The sequence below is a fragment of the Amborella trichopoda genome, chromosome 1 (genome assembly GCF_054954075.1).
Source record: "Amborella trichopoda isolate Santa Cruz 75 chromosome 1, AtrichopodaSantaCruz75HAP2 v2.0, whole genome shotgun sequence".
Classification (NCBI taxonomy): Eukaryota; Viridiplantae; Streptophyta; class Magnoliopsida; order Amborellales; family Amborellaceae; genus Amborella; species Amborella trichopoda.
This window is the reverse complement of record NC_142336.1, coordinates 50,618,412-50,634,531: the sequence shown is the minus strand read 5'-3', so window position 1 is coordinate 50,634,531 and position 16,120 is coordinate 50,618,412.

The following is a 16,120-nucleotide window of genomic DNA, read 5'->3' as shown; positions in this document are numbered from 1 at the left end:
CATGAATGGAAGCACCACTGTCAACCACCCAACTGGTCTCATGGCATGCAAGGTTAACAACATCAATATCATATACAATGAGAAAATCGCCGGAAGTGATGGCAACTCGATCGTCATCACTGTCATCATCTTTCTTCTTTTCTTTAACTTTTTCCTTTTTATTCTCTCTCTTCAAATTCTAACAATATTTCTTAGTATGGCCCTTTAGACCACAATGATAACACTCAACATTTGCAAACCTGTTGGACTTACTTCTGCTCTTGTCTCTATTCTTCGGACCTCAACTCTTACTCCTCCCCCTTTTCTCGATGACCAAAGCATTTGATTGTAAAGAGGAACCTTGTGACTTGCTTGTCATCTCTTCATTCAGAACACAACTCTTAGCCAAATCCATCGAAATTATACCATATGGAGCCGAGTTAGATAATGACGTCCTAAACGTCTCCCACGAATCCAACAAAGTACCAAGAAGCCATAATCCATGTATCTCTTTATCAAACTTGATACCCATTACAGCCAACTGATTAATGATTCCTTAAAATGTATTCAAGTGATCTGTCAACGGAGTTCCATCTTGGCATCTCAAAGCCATCATCTGTTTGATCAAAAAAAGTTTATTATTCCCGGTCTTTCGAGCATACAATTGCTTGAGTTTGGACCATAAAATGTGTGCGTATGTCTCTCCACTAATATGGTTCAACACATTATCATCCACCCACTATCTAATATACCCCCACACTTGTCGATGAAATATATTTCATTCTCCATCGGTCTTATTAGCGGGTTTATCACTAGAAAAAACCAATAGATAATAATCTTTTACATAAAAAAGGTCCTCCATTTTTCCTTCAAAACAGTATAATTTAAACCATTTAAAGTAACCATTCTACTTGTATTAGTTTCCATTGTTCAATCCAAAATAAATAATTCAACAATCACAAAGCTTAAATTCAGCAACCACAATGCTCTGCTACCACTTTGTTGGGAGGAAAGAAAAATCGAGTAATACAGGTCAATAAGCACAATGAAATAAAAGAATTCTTCTCCTCTTGAGTGAACCTAATAGGAAATAATCAAGTAGAGAGCAATATATCAAGCACATTAAAGGCAATTAAGCTCCCAAATCAACAACTAAATGTACCACAAACACATATAGACACCACCAATTTTTTACATGGAAAACCTCCCCAAAGTGAGAAGTAAAAACCACGAGACCGTAGTCCACCCAAAGCTTCCACTATCACCAAATAATAGGAATACACAAAAGTCTTCTCTAATTAAAACTAGAGGCATAGAACAATATCACTCATAAAAAACAATATATTATTGACAATATCATAAACAAGATGAACTCCAAAAAAGAGAAAATTGAAGAGATCTCACCAAAACAGATGCACCAAAGACGGCTCTACAGAACTGAGTTAGAGGACTCCAAATGTCAATCACACCGTTCAGAATGAAGAACCATGTTTTGCGAACTTGCTGTCAAAATTTCAGGTCAATCGGACCGCGAATGACATCCGATTGAGCTCTTGATGATGACTACACAGCACCTCCAAAAACCCAGAATTTTCTCTTCTCCTCTCTGTTTCTTAAATCTCACATCTTGAGATTGAACGAGGAAAAACCCTCATTTAACATATAATGGGAAAAATAACTGAAATGCCCTAACTCCATATGGGATTTAGTCCATCTGGGCTTCACCTAAAACAAGATGAACTTTGGACCATCCTCCACATAGAGGGGAACCCAACCCAAGAAGGATCTCATGGGCCCCACCATCTAGGCCATGGTGGGCCCATGTGCACAATGGGCCCCCATGCAATTTTAAATATTTTTAAAACTCAATAAAATAATTTTATAATTTATTTGATTATTTAAATCAATGTAAAATCAATATATCTGATTTTATAAATCCAAATTTGATAAATAAAATATCCAAAGATCTAGAAAAATTCAAATAATAATTCTAAAGTCATATATATCATAAAACAAATATAATTAAATTCATTAGATGGGAAAATGATCCATATGATCCAGGAATTAAATGTATCAAACATTGGGGCACTCCACTTTCAACTGTAGACTAATGACCACGCTTGCTTTATAAAACCGACCAAGTATTTGCCATGACCCACAGTCCATGCAAGGGTTCATTAGTGAGTTACCAAAGTCTGGCCGATGAACCAACTCCCAGTCTGTGGATTTCAGATTCTCCCCAAGAGATGGGCCAATGTCACCTAGAGCTGATGCGACCAAAGCTCCTATAGTGAATAAGAGTATTTCTCGCACATGCATACGCTTCACCCTATAGGTGGGTTGCTTTCTCGAAACGGTCATGCCATGTGATGGTACATGGATGAGGTTTTGGCTCCCATCTGTAAAGGTCACCATTACACACAAGGGTCACATAGTCCTCGGCTCACTCATCCAGAGATACTCCGACCTTATCAAGGGATGACCTATTAAAATCTTTATCGGCTTATGCCTAAGTAACATGGGTTTTGCCCAATCGACCGGCCAAGACCGTCAAGTACAGTTCGGTATCAACAAACATCGTTTGTTTAGTATGGTCCACGAAGGACCACATTCCCACTGAATTCATGTTCCATTATATCATTTTATTTTACAAATACTCATAAGGCCTTTAATGACCACACTCACCTAATATCTCCCATTTGGCCTTTGAAGGCCTTACATTCTCTCTTCCTCACTTTCTCTCTTCATCATCTCTCTCTCCCCCAATTACAATCTCTCAAGAAATTTTTACTTATTCTTTCTCAATACATTAATCATGGCTTTCGTCATCAATCTTTTTACAAAAAGATTTATAGAGGCAACGCCTTTTTCTCTTTGTTGCTTGAATCTCATCCCAAAAGTGTTGTGGCCCATCTTTCATATCGCATCGCGAATCATAGACATGTTGTTGCAGAAAACCATCACGTACCCTCATCACATGGGATCGTATGTTCATGGGCTCAAAGGAGTTATTCAAATAAGTTGTTCCATTCTGTAGCCATACAACTCATGCTACACATCCGGGGTCTATGGGTGAACAACATTATAGTATGTTATTCCATCTTGCATATCAAATACTAACAGGTGCTTCTATTAGAATATTTATTTTATCTGGATTTCGATCTTTCTAAATCTCACCTTATTCCTCAGGTGATAGAAATATGTTTTTATATGCCTGGAGTTCTTATGGAATCGTGGCTTTTTTGACACACATACCGCCGTCGTGTTGTCGCAAAAAATAGTGACTGCCTCACAACACACGGAATGAAAGTCGAGGTGATTAAGAAATGTATTAATCCATACGGCATCCTTGGCCATGTACTTTGCCTCCATGGTGGACAATTTTACCACATCATGTTTTTTTAATTTCCAAAAAACTATACCCCCTTCAAGCATGAACACATATCCAGATGAAGACTTCGCATCATCGAGCTCTGTGAGATAGCTTACACCTGATATCTGAATATCCAAGCAGCTAAAAAAAATGTGGAACTATAGCAGCTCCCACTCAATTATTGCACATACAACTTATACATTCTCAACATTCTTATGCATATATCATGAGGTAAATATGTAATTCAATACTTGTTGGTTTCACAATATGGAAAACCTTCATGAACCACAAAGGGCCAACCACACTAGTCATTTGGGTAGTAAATCCTTACAAACCAAGTTATCTAATCAACACAACATGTGCTAAGGAAGCTGAACACGATGACCTTCCTACAACATTCCCTATGGTTCAAAGTCTTAGGCAATCGATGATTCTAAATAGCTAGAAACGTGGGTCAAGGCATATTGGTATTTAAAAAAAAGTGCATGACAATTTTTCTCCCATTTTTATAAATACCTTCAAGACAATGCTTTTCTCTTTAATATAAATAAATAAAACTACTGACTTGGTATGTATATATATATATATATATATATATATATATATATATATATATATATAAGCAATAGTTAGATAATAGTATGACAATTTAAAATGATTTTCATAAAACTTATTGGACCATGCAAGACTATGTGGTTTTCTCAAAACCATATACATAGACTTAGATTTTTCTCAAATTATCCAATTTAATTTTAAAATACATGCTTAGCCTTCATAAATCGTTTTACCGCATTTACTTTTAATTTCCTACCAAGTCAAGTTCATGACCACAAAAATAAATTATATATATCATCTTATAATTTTATCCAAAATAAAGCATTATTAAAGGATGGTTATTAAAGCCTTGACAAAATACTTCCTTTTTGGCATATATAGAGAATTTATCAAGTGATCATCATCATATGCAACACATCATATTATAGACATTATTGAGATGATGATCACTAATATCAAGTTCCATCAGAACACTCCCTTTGTGCTTACATATTTGAATTAGTCATACCCATCTCTCGTGTTTCATCCTTAAAGTTCAAAGCCCTTGATCAAATCACATCTCCATGTGTATTACTACCTTAAGTAGTTCATACTTTAGCACAAAGAGACATTAAAACAAAGGGTATTCATAAATCAGCTCTTTCAAATTTGTTAGCACCCATCACTTAATGTCTATACACTCCATACACATTCATAAAACAATTAGCCAACAAATAAGAAAAACATATTAAACATAAAATAAAAAGTTATTAAATCATCTTTCCTTAAATGACATTATCATGTAATGTAGAATAGATTTCATACCTCAAAACCATATAGTGTGGTACCTGAGCTTTTTTTATTCATTGCTTTTACTTATTTGACAAGCTTTTGTGATCTTGGACGAGCACGCAACTGATGGAGAATATATTGGTCATCGCTTGCACATGTCATAAAGTGTCCACTTAGATTCTCCTTGTCTCACCGTGAAGAAATAATTTTCTTCATCCCATCATTTCAAATATCACAATTTTGATTCTTCCACTGATCTTTAGAGTATCTTTGCTATCATCAAGTCTATTTATGTATCCCTTCATCTTGAAGAAACAAAGATGATTTTATAGGTATTGTGTTTCTTCTTCTTATATTATTTCCAGATATAAAACTCTTCATATAAAGTGTCATATCTCACAAACTTTGTTTTACATCTGTCTGAAGTTTGGCTATAATAAACCATATTCATGGCATACTATAAAGCACTTTTAAATGAGCCCTAAAAAGGTCTCCATAATTAGGAATCCAAAGATGTGCCTTATTATGACACATCTTTTAATTTACTGCAGAATAGAACTTGAGCATCTTATGATAAAATTATGATATCTCTTAACTCATAAAGAGTTTATCTCCAAATCATTTTGATTATTGAAATAGATTCAAAAAATATATAATAGTGCTCAGTTCCATCCCTAAATCATACTATTTAGTGAGTATTCATTTCAGTGACATTTACGCCACAATACAATTTTTTCAGCAGAAATCAAGTTGAGCACCTCTCAATAAAAAATTTGTTTCTCTCAATCCTCAAAGAATATCTTCCCGAAATCTTTTACATTGAAAATTAGACTTAAAACCAAATCATAATATCATAGTGTAAATCTAAAATAGTATTTCTCTTTAGAGAAATAAATAAGTGGCATTCACGTCATAAAATAAATCATACTGCAGAATTCTAAGTTGAATACTATCAAGTACAATTATCTTTTCTCTTTACCTTCATGAAGTTTTCCTTTCAAACCAAATTTATTTGAAAGTAGACAAATAATAGTAGCACATATATTTTCACAAGTCTTATATCGCTCTGTTCAGTAGGCTTGATAATTATAGATTTCATGTCTCAATGAAAAACATACCAAATTGTAGAAAATTCAGGATGACCTCTCTTCAATCCAAAATTTTTATTCCTCTCTTCCCATAGATATTTATCTCTCACATAAATTTTATTAGAAACTAGACTCAGAATAAAATTCTAAAAAATTAGTGTGAACCATAAAACATTATGTTAAGAATAGAAATAAAATCATGATTTCTAAGTTATGGAAATAGTTTTCGTTGCAGAAAACAATACTTGCGCACCCTTTAATAAATTGATCATATATTTTAAACCACAAGGAATTTCTTGATGAAACCTTTTTTGTTTGAAAGTAGACTAAATTTTATAAGTCACAGTAAAATTTCAACATGAAATAAAATCATATGTTTGGTGGAAAAAATCACGAAACTCAATAAACAGTTTTTGGATTTTGCAGGCTGACACCTTTCATTAATGATTTCGTAACTCTTAATGGATCTCCCACTGAAATTTTACAGGTAGATCCTAATATCAAATACACACAATATCACTGAGGAATGCAATAGAAAAATACATCATTATCTTCTTCATATCATTGATCTAAAATAGCCTAGAATACTCATTATGCATAGTGTATTGGTGTTTGAATATTCCAATAATTCTTTAACTGGGGTGTATTAGTTGACTACAAAAGTCATTAGCTTTCTCATATCTCATTCTCAAGCTTGATTTGGACTCAATAAAGAGAAAAGACAACTAATGACATCAAGTATCAATTGCTCTGATACCAATGAAAGATAAACTAATGTAATCTTGCCGAGAAATATATATATATATATATATATATATATAATTTATTTATTTATTTATTTATTTATTTATTTATTTTTTAAAAAAAATTCACCCATTTTCTTTTCTGTTTTTTTTTTCTTTTGGCAAAGATCACTTACACGTTATCTTATTGCAATAACTCTTGCTTCAAATAAAATTAAACTAACAAATCCAAGATCTTAAAAACCTTGATGCTATTAAACCAATTTTCTTTAAACAAAAAAAATATCCACAATTCTTATGCTTGGAAATATAAAACCAATATAATTAACTATAGCAAGAAACAAAAAGAGTGAGTCAGAAATTACGTCAACCGGACTTATTATACCCCACACCTAGTCACGACCATCCGATGATGCGGGATCAATGATCAACCTTCAATCTCAACCGAAAAAACAGTTTTAAGCTAAGCCATACCAATAAAACATAAACCCCTTTGATCACAAACTCAAACCTTAAGTGAATTCCCTTAGCAACCTAGTTTGAGAGAGATGGATTCTCTTTTTGCTATATCTTAAAACCCTTAGCCATAAATCCATAGTTAAGAGATAGGAGAGAGAATAACCCTATAGTCAAAACCCTTAACCCCTTTTTACAATATGGTAGAGAAAGAACAAAGATGATAGAGTAGGGTGTGCCCCCTTTGGGCTTTCATAAGAGAAAGAGAGAAACTTTCTTAGGAGAGAGATAGAAAGATAAGGTGTAGAGATTTTGGTAAGAGACAATCCATTTTTATAGGCTTTAAACAATATTAGGGTTTTTTAAGGTTTTCTTTGGTTTGCTTCGATGAGATTAAATATAAACCATTAATCTTGGATGACTTATGGGGTGAGAGATTTGAGCCCTCCATTCTATAGATGGACCATCAACATTATAGAATGTGCTAGAACATTTATCCTCCTTTCCTAAACTATTTTCCTATCAATAAAAATTAAATAAAATATTTCCAAATATAATATTGAGCAAACCAAAATAATGTACAAGCCTTCTCATGCTTTCCAAAAAATTGATTCAAAGCTTCCTCAAGCCAATACCTTTCCAAAACACATAGCAACTTGGCCTAGGTGCCAAAATCACTTATCACAAAAATAGAAAGCTTCTAAATTGGTGGGGCTACCACCCATGAGAGGATCTCATGGGCCCCACCATCTAGGCCACGGTGGGCCCATGTTCACAATGGGCCCCCGTGTAATTTTAAATATTTTTAAAACTCAATAAAATAATTTTAGAATTTATTTGATTATTTAAATCAATGTAAAATCAATATCTCTGATTTTATAAATCCAAATTTGATAAATAAAATATCCAGAGATCTAGAAAAATTCAAATAGTAACCCTAAAATCATATATATCATAAAAAAAATATAATTAAATTCATTAGATGGAAAATGATCCACATGGTCTAGGAATTAAATCAATCAAACACATGGTCACTCCACTTTCAACTGTGGACTACGGACCACACTTGCTTTATCAAACCAACCCAGTGTTTCCCATGACCCATAGTCCATGCAAGGGCTCATTAGTGGGTTACCAAAGTCTGGTCGATGAGCCAAAGGGTCGCAATCCCGATCTGTAGATTTCAGGTTCTCCCTTAGAGACGGGCCAAGGTCACTTCAACCTGATGTGACCAGTGCTCCTATGGTGCATATGGGTAACTATTGCACATGCATACGCTTCACCATGTAAGGTGGGTTGCTTTCCCGAAATAGTCTATCAATATGCATATTGTATAATGGTAGATCGATGAGCCTCTGCCCCCCTCTTTAAAGGCCACCATCACAGACAATGGTCACACAGTCTCTCGGCTCACTCATCTGAGCAAACTCCGATCTCATCAATGAATGAATCATTAAAACCCTCATCGATTTATACTCTATGATCAGGTAACATGGGTTTTTCTCAACTGACTAACCTAAACTGTCAAGCACAGTCCGGTATCAGCAAACATCGTTTGCTTAGTATGATCCACAAGGGAAAACACTCCCACTGAGCTCATGTTCCACTATATCATTTCATTTTACAAATACTTATGAAGCCTTTAATGGCCACACTCACCCAACACATCAACACCCTCATGCTAATAAGAAGTCATTATATGAAAAAGTATTAGAGAAAGTATTAAAGATAAGAGTAATGATCCTATAGGACCCTCCCCACCCATGTGTGTAGGACCCCAAATGATCACCATTAAAGTTGGCATGGATCTCTAGAAAAGTTGTCACATGGGTGTGAAACTTGACTTTTCTGTAGATCGGTGCCAAATTTAATGGTGATCCTTTTGGGTCCTGGACACATGGGCGGGGGAGGATCCTATAGGATTATTTCTTTAAAGATAAATATAAAAACATTGATTTTTTGAAGTAAACTTCCATGGGAGATTGAAAATCACTCATTCACCCTCAAATCAACGATTTCCATTCCAAGAAAGGGTGTAGTTTGTCTAAGGCCTATGCTTTATGAAAATAAAGTAAAGCCTTACCTTGATTCCTCATCCGAAAAACACTCTGAGCGGCGGAAATCGCATGATAGCTTTAAAATCAATTTCCAATACGGAAGATGAAATTTTATCATCATCATCATCATTATATCATTTTTCCAATTAATTGGGGTCGGCTACACAAATCGAGATATGTTATTCTACTCTATCAAATGTCATACCTTCAGTGAGGCCATAAGTCCCCATATCTTTTCGAACTACTCTCAACAACGTCCTTTTAGGTCTATCTTTTGCCTTTTTAAGTCCTTCCACTTGAATTAACTCGTACCTCCTAACAGGTTTTGTACTTGTACTTGGTCGGCGCCACACATGATCAGCGTACCTAAGTCTACTCTCTCTCATCTTATCGCCTATTTCATAGTTTACTAACTATGAAATTAGAAGCTAAAAAATTAATACCGATCTTGTAGATTCGTGAACACTTATTTTTAAGACGAAGTAGACGGTTTAAATAATGTGTTGTAATATACACTATTTTTAGGCTTAAAATCCTAATGTTTTTCACAACCATAATGGTCAGATGATTGAAGGTCTTCCCACGCCAGAACTATAATTTTTGGCGAGTTCTGAGGGGAGACTTTACTTATTTTGGTAGGATTGCAGCGCTATCAAAACATGTTTCTTCAATAAAAGGATTGGCATTTAGCCATGGGATCCCTGCTATAATGAAAATATCAATTTAATGGGTCCCCAGCCCTGCATATACAGCTGCACCAGCCATATACCTTCTAAGGCAAGAACCAAAGGGAGGTCGCCACCTATAAAAATAAAAAGATATAAAAAGCTTTTGCACATAATCAGTGTCTTCTGAAAAATAAAAACTTTAAAAGCATGAGTTGGGTCTTTCTGATTGTGAAGACACTATTCTTGTGATTAAATTGAGCACGCTTTCTATACTTCTCCTAATGTATAGTAATATATTTCCCCCGGGGTCAAATCTAAATGAACAGCTGACATAGATTTAATTACAATGTCCTATTTTTAATTTATTTTCTATAAAATATTTTGACATTGAGCGTACACCTGAAAAAAAATTATAAGAAAATATTCTTAATAAAATAAGATAAACAAAATACCCATGAAACTTTAAAGGGTATCTTAGTCATTTTATTTAATTAAAAATATGGTTTTTATAATTTTTTTAAGTTTGCCCCATTGAAATGATGGCGCGTACCAAATTTCGTATTAATATAATTTATAGAATAAAAACTAAAAATAAAATATTTTGAAGCATCAGATCTAAATCAAATGGTCACTGGCTTATTTAATCTAGATTGGACGCTCGATGGGGGAGAGTATAGAACTTCCATACATTAAGGGAAGTATAAAAACCTATTCCAATTAAATTTGGGAAGTTTATCAGACTACATCTAAGATTTTAAGTCGCCTCATGCTTTTTTATCTAATTTCAAGAGCTCGTCAATGCTTTTTATTAAAGGAAAAAATTTATATAAGGTGCCAACCTTTGTAGAAGTAAAGTGCACCTCACAAACCCATTGAAAAATGTTGTTTCGTCATTAGAAAGTTTTCCAATTGATCATATTGACCTCAATATATATGGATATGAAAGAAAAAATGAATTTCAAGTCCTAAAACTTAGTCCATCTTATAACACATCATCTAGACCGTCCATTTTTAAGATTTTCAAGAGCTCATAGATATGCTAGCTTTGAACAATTTTCGAAGCTTTCAATTTCATTATAGGGATGAAAAATAGAATTTTAGGCGATGATAAGAGTTTGGGCACCAAAAATACAACTTTTATGAGATTTTGAGGTGCACCTAACGTTCGTAAAATCGAATCAGAACAGTTAACCAGACATAGGGCTGAGAGCGGTTTGAACTGGAATAGTTAACCGGACAGGGGGCTGGGAGCGGTTTGTACCGGAATGGTTAACCGGACATAGGGCTGGGAGCTGTTTGTACCGAAATGGGCTGGGAGTGGTTTGAATCGGAACCGAACTAACCGGGGCTATTAACCGGACTAACTTGTCAAGTAGATTTTTTTTAAAAAAAAAAATTAGGTCAAAAACCCCTAAAAAAATAAAAATAAAAAAGATTTTAAAGATAGAAAAACTTAGATTAAGTGTATACTATCATATTACATACATTTATCTTACAAAAAAAAAAATTTGAAATAATTTTTTATATAAATTAATATTTGAATACTATGGAGATATGCAAGACAATTTATAATTTGACATTATTCAATTGATGAAGTTACAAAATCCAACTAACAATGGCTAGTAGTAATAAGAGTGACAAGGGGGATCATAGTACTGTTGTGTTTCACTATTAGGGTTTACAAGGTGAAAAATATTGAAGCACTACTAATCATCCATGAAAAGGAAAAGCAAAGTTGTCCATTAATAAATCATTCCCTTAAATTATCATGGCCATAAATCAATAAATCGCCTTCATAACCAGAAAATAATTACCTCAACAACAAAGTTATTCAAGAACAATTGCAAGGTGAAAATGATAAGAGCGAGACAAATAGATCCAACTCTCTTAGTGTTTTTCTAACTCGAAAACCGAGCAATGCGAGCCCCAACTTTCTCTACAAACTGCAAACCCTCCATGGTTTGTGTTATTTAAATGGGGAATTAACATATTTTGAAGTGGATCAAAAAATTAACTTGTTTTGCCACAAAATTTGTGCCATTCGTAGACATGCAACTTAAAATGTATAATTAAGATGAAAAAAAATTTATACAAGATTGTAACTTTAATATGAAAAATATATTTTTATAAAAACAAATTATACAACATTAAAAAACAATCCAACAAGCTCACCAAAAATATATAACATTAAAAAGAAAGAATATATATATATATATATATATATATATATATATATATATATATATATATATATATATATATTCTCATATTCATGACAAAAAAAAATATTTTTATAAAAAAATATATATATACCATTAAAAAAATCCAATAAGCTCACCAAAAATATATAACATTAAAAAAACATAATTTTATTGAAAATAAATTTTTTTAAGAAACCCTAAAATCTAGCCAAAACCATCAAGAACACAGAAAATTTGGAGTCCAAATCAACCCCCCAATCTTCCCTTTTTTGAACAAATTAATATGGGGATATGATAGATACTTCCATTATGATTCAAATGCCTTAAATTCCATGAAGATCCATTCAGTATTGAGATTGTTCTTCAAAAAATGACAAATTTTTCACTTCATGAAAATTTTAGGAAAAAACACGACAAAAAAAATCGATATTAAAAAATCTGATCAATAATAAATCAACATACCAAGTTTATTTGACAGATGAAGCTTTGATGATCAAAATGGACTGATCAATTCGATAAAAAATGATAAATTGATAGATCATAAATCAAATTTTTAGGATAAAAAACAGTTCTTCGAGCAGCAGACTTTGGGCCCAAAAAAACCTCTAATTTTCATCATTTTGGACAAATTGAAATATGGAAACATTTAAGGCTTCAATAATGAATCAAAGCCCTCCATTTTTATGAAACTCCATTCAGTATTGAAGCTGATATTAATAAAATGGCGGAAATTTCAAAGCTTCAAAAATCCACGATTTCAATCCATCAAAAACTCATTGTTTTTTGATTTTTGATTCAAGAATCAATAATTTATAGAAAATTTATGGTGTATAAGTTTGCCATACACCATAAAGAATTCAAATATTTATATAATTAATGGTGAAAATAGATTTTAAAATTAATGTAGGGATTTTGTGGCCCTAGAAATGTAATTTTTAAGGTTGACATGTGCTATACAAATCTTTTTTCTCGATAAATTCTTCTATACAAATCTCCTCCAATAAATAAAGAGGAATATAAATATCATAGTGCCAAATTGCTTACAAGTTGCTTGGCTTTGGAGGAAAGGTTAAAAAAAAAGTATAACAAAAATAAATATATGCTATAAAATCATTTACTTTTGGTATAAAGATGTCACAATCATTATTTACTGTAGATGTAAAAATGATTTGATATATATATATATTTTTTTAATCAACTAAACATTCTTTCTCCCTCGCAAGTTTTGAGGAAGTAACCAGTAGACAGGTGAGAATAAAAGAAATTTTGATCTTGGCAAAGTTTCTTGATACATTGAGTTTTTTAACTTTAAGTCACTATGTTGAACTGGTCGCATTAGTTTTAAATTGATGAGCCAAATCAGTGGATTGAGCTGGTCACCCACTGGTTTTGAATTGAACCGGCCAAGTCAAGTTTGATGGTTCTCTCCATTATCCTCTCTTAAGGCATTGAAAAGCCAAAATATTCATGCCCCTAAAGGAGCATATTGCATTACTCCCTTGAGTAAAACTTAATCTAAGATTATTCTTAATTTCCCAAAATTTGGGGATTCAAGCTCCTCAACTCATAATGTTAAACTAAAGAATAACATTTTCCAAATTGCCCTATCATAATCCCTGCAAATTGAGAACTAAGTGTTAGAAAACTCAAAATTCAGTTTTTTTTTTTACTTGAACATAACCATCTAGTGATTTTATGTAGTTTCCAAAATTGTGAATCAAATTTTTTTTTCCCAGTCTTCTTCGTGAGGAAATAAGTATACAATATATATACTCCAGACAACTATAGGAGTACGTTGTGCACTTGTTCCCTAAGGCAAAACAAATATCTATTTTGTGTGGAGAATGCATATACTCCGGAGGGAGAAATTGTATATTGGCTCCCTCAAGCAAAAGACTTTGGAGGATTTTCTTGATATGAAGTTTTCAAAAGGGTTGTGACCTGGTGCTAGTCCCGCCTACGCTGGGTCTCGAGAGAGGTGAGTTGGAAACGGTATTAATTTTTGGCTTATGCACAAAGTGATTGCTTTCAGGATTCGAATCCGTGCTCTTGCACTAGCTGCCTGAGCCTTTTACCGTCACACCAAGTGATTTCCAAAACTAATACATAAATAATTCCTCAAAAACGTGGATTTTTTACTTATTTACTTGAAATTGGCGGTCTAAAAGGTGGTTTGTGCTCATTCCTAATTTCGAGCAATTCTGGAGAAATTTTTTGAAGCTTTTCTTTCTTTATTTTGATTTGTCTTTGGGTTGTATAACTCACATCTTTAAAACTTGGGGAAAATACTACTAGCTACGTTCGCGGGAGCAAACGGCTGCCCTACATTTTGTGTTAGTATTTTTTAGTTTTGTAAGATACTTGGGTGTATTTCAAAACTACAAAATGTTTTGTGTGGTTTTTGTTTTTAAATTATAAAGAGAAAAGTGCGTGGATTTTTAGTGTCGTGTTGAAAAAAAAAGTAGATTGAGTGGTATTTAAGTGTGGGCATTGTCCAGCTTTATGTTTTAAGAATAAAAGTGAGAGTAATCGGAACAAGCAAAGTGTATATGTATGCTAGGGTGTATGTACAAAAACGTTTAATGATGCTCTTTTGACTAGTCACTAGCCATTGATGATATAAAAGCTTTAACAAATCACATCCATAGGAGACATAAAGGGTTGTATCATATCACATCCATCGACATCCATAGGAGACATAAAGGCTGGTAAACATATCACATCCATCGATATTAAAGGCAGTGCACGTAATATATCCACTTCAAATGGGTCTTTTTTTCATTCAAGATACAGCTCTGTAGACCAATCTCTACATGCGATTTCCCATTTGAGATACACCTTTTGTACACCATTCTCTGCATGTAATTTTCCAAAACAGAGCGCTCATGCCTCTCTCTACGTATATTTTTATCTTTATTTCTCTAAAACTACAAGATTATGGTGTTCTACAATAGACTTCTGGTTTGGGTGTATAGATACTAGAAGGGCAACAAGAGATCTTCTGTTTTCTTGTAACTTGAGGACGAATTGCCTATTTTTATGCACGCAATTTACAGTATTGAAAGGGCCAAATATTCTTTTAAAAAAGCATTCTGCGTGCCCGAAAACAGGCTATAGTATAATAATGGAATCACAATTACCATATGGTTTCTTTGAAAACAAATATAATATCTTAAACACAGAAGGGAACATCCATAAAATATAAATTTGTGTTTAATACTACTGTGGCCTGATTTTTTTTAAGGTTTTTTTAGCAGTAGTCGAATTCTTTTATTTTAGGTTTTGCTCGAATGAGTAGATTATGGCATGTTTAATGACAATTAATTTTATTTAGAGTATACAAAAATTAGTATACTTTATATGATAGTATTTTTGTAGTTGTTTCGTGCGTGCCCTATATGATGTATATTGTTTATTTAATTATTTATTTTCTCAGTGATTGCAAATTATTTGTAGCTAGTTTTTAGCTAGAGATATGTGATTTTGAGTATGTTAAAGGGCCCATGATGATAATTTGAAACCAATTTCGTATCATTTATTTGAGAATTGAGTGGGAAAATGCAATAAGAAAGCTTTCTATGTTCCACCTACAACATAGAACTTCTTTCCTCCCTTTTATCCAACAGTCCATTTTTTAAAGAAGGGCTAAGATTGCCCCAATCACAATGTCACGTCTCTACACTGTTTTATTTTTAATTTTTTTCTATAAACCATTTGAATACTAAATTTTGGACGTCCATTCCTCTATTAAATTCGCACTAACGAAAAATATATATAAAAAAATATTTTCAATAAAATAAAATGACCAAAATACCCTTGAAAATTTCAAGAGGTATTTTGGTCATTATATTTTATTGAAAAAATATTGTTAATATTTTTTATAGGTGCGCCCCAATGAGAAGATGGTACGTACCAAACTTAATATTCAGAAAAATTTTATTAAAAAAAACTAAAAATAAAATAGTTTGAGATGTCGGATCTAAGATCAAACAGTGAATGACTCTCTTGCTAAAAAATGGACGGCTGGATGGTAGGGGGAGGATAGAACTTCTATGTTGTAAGGGGAACATATAAAGCTTTCCCATAAAATAAAGGCGTGGTTTGTATAAAGCCGAGGCTCCAGACAATCAAAATAAAGCGCACATTCAAATAGTGTCAAGAAATGTGGTTTGAATACTATAAATCTTTGCGATAGCTTTAAAATATATTTTTATCTCTAATTGTAAAAT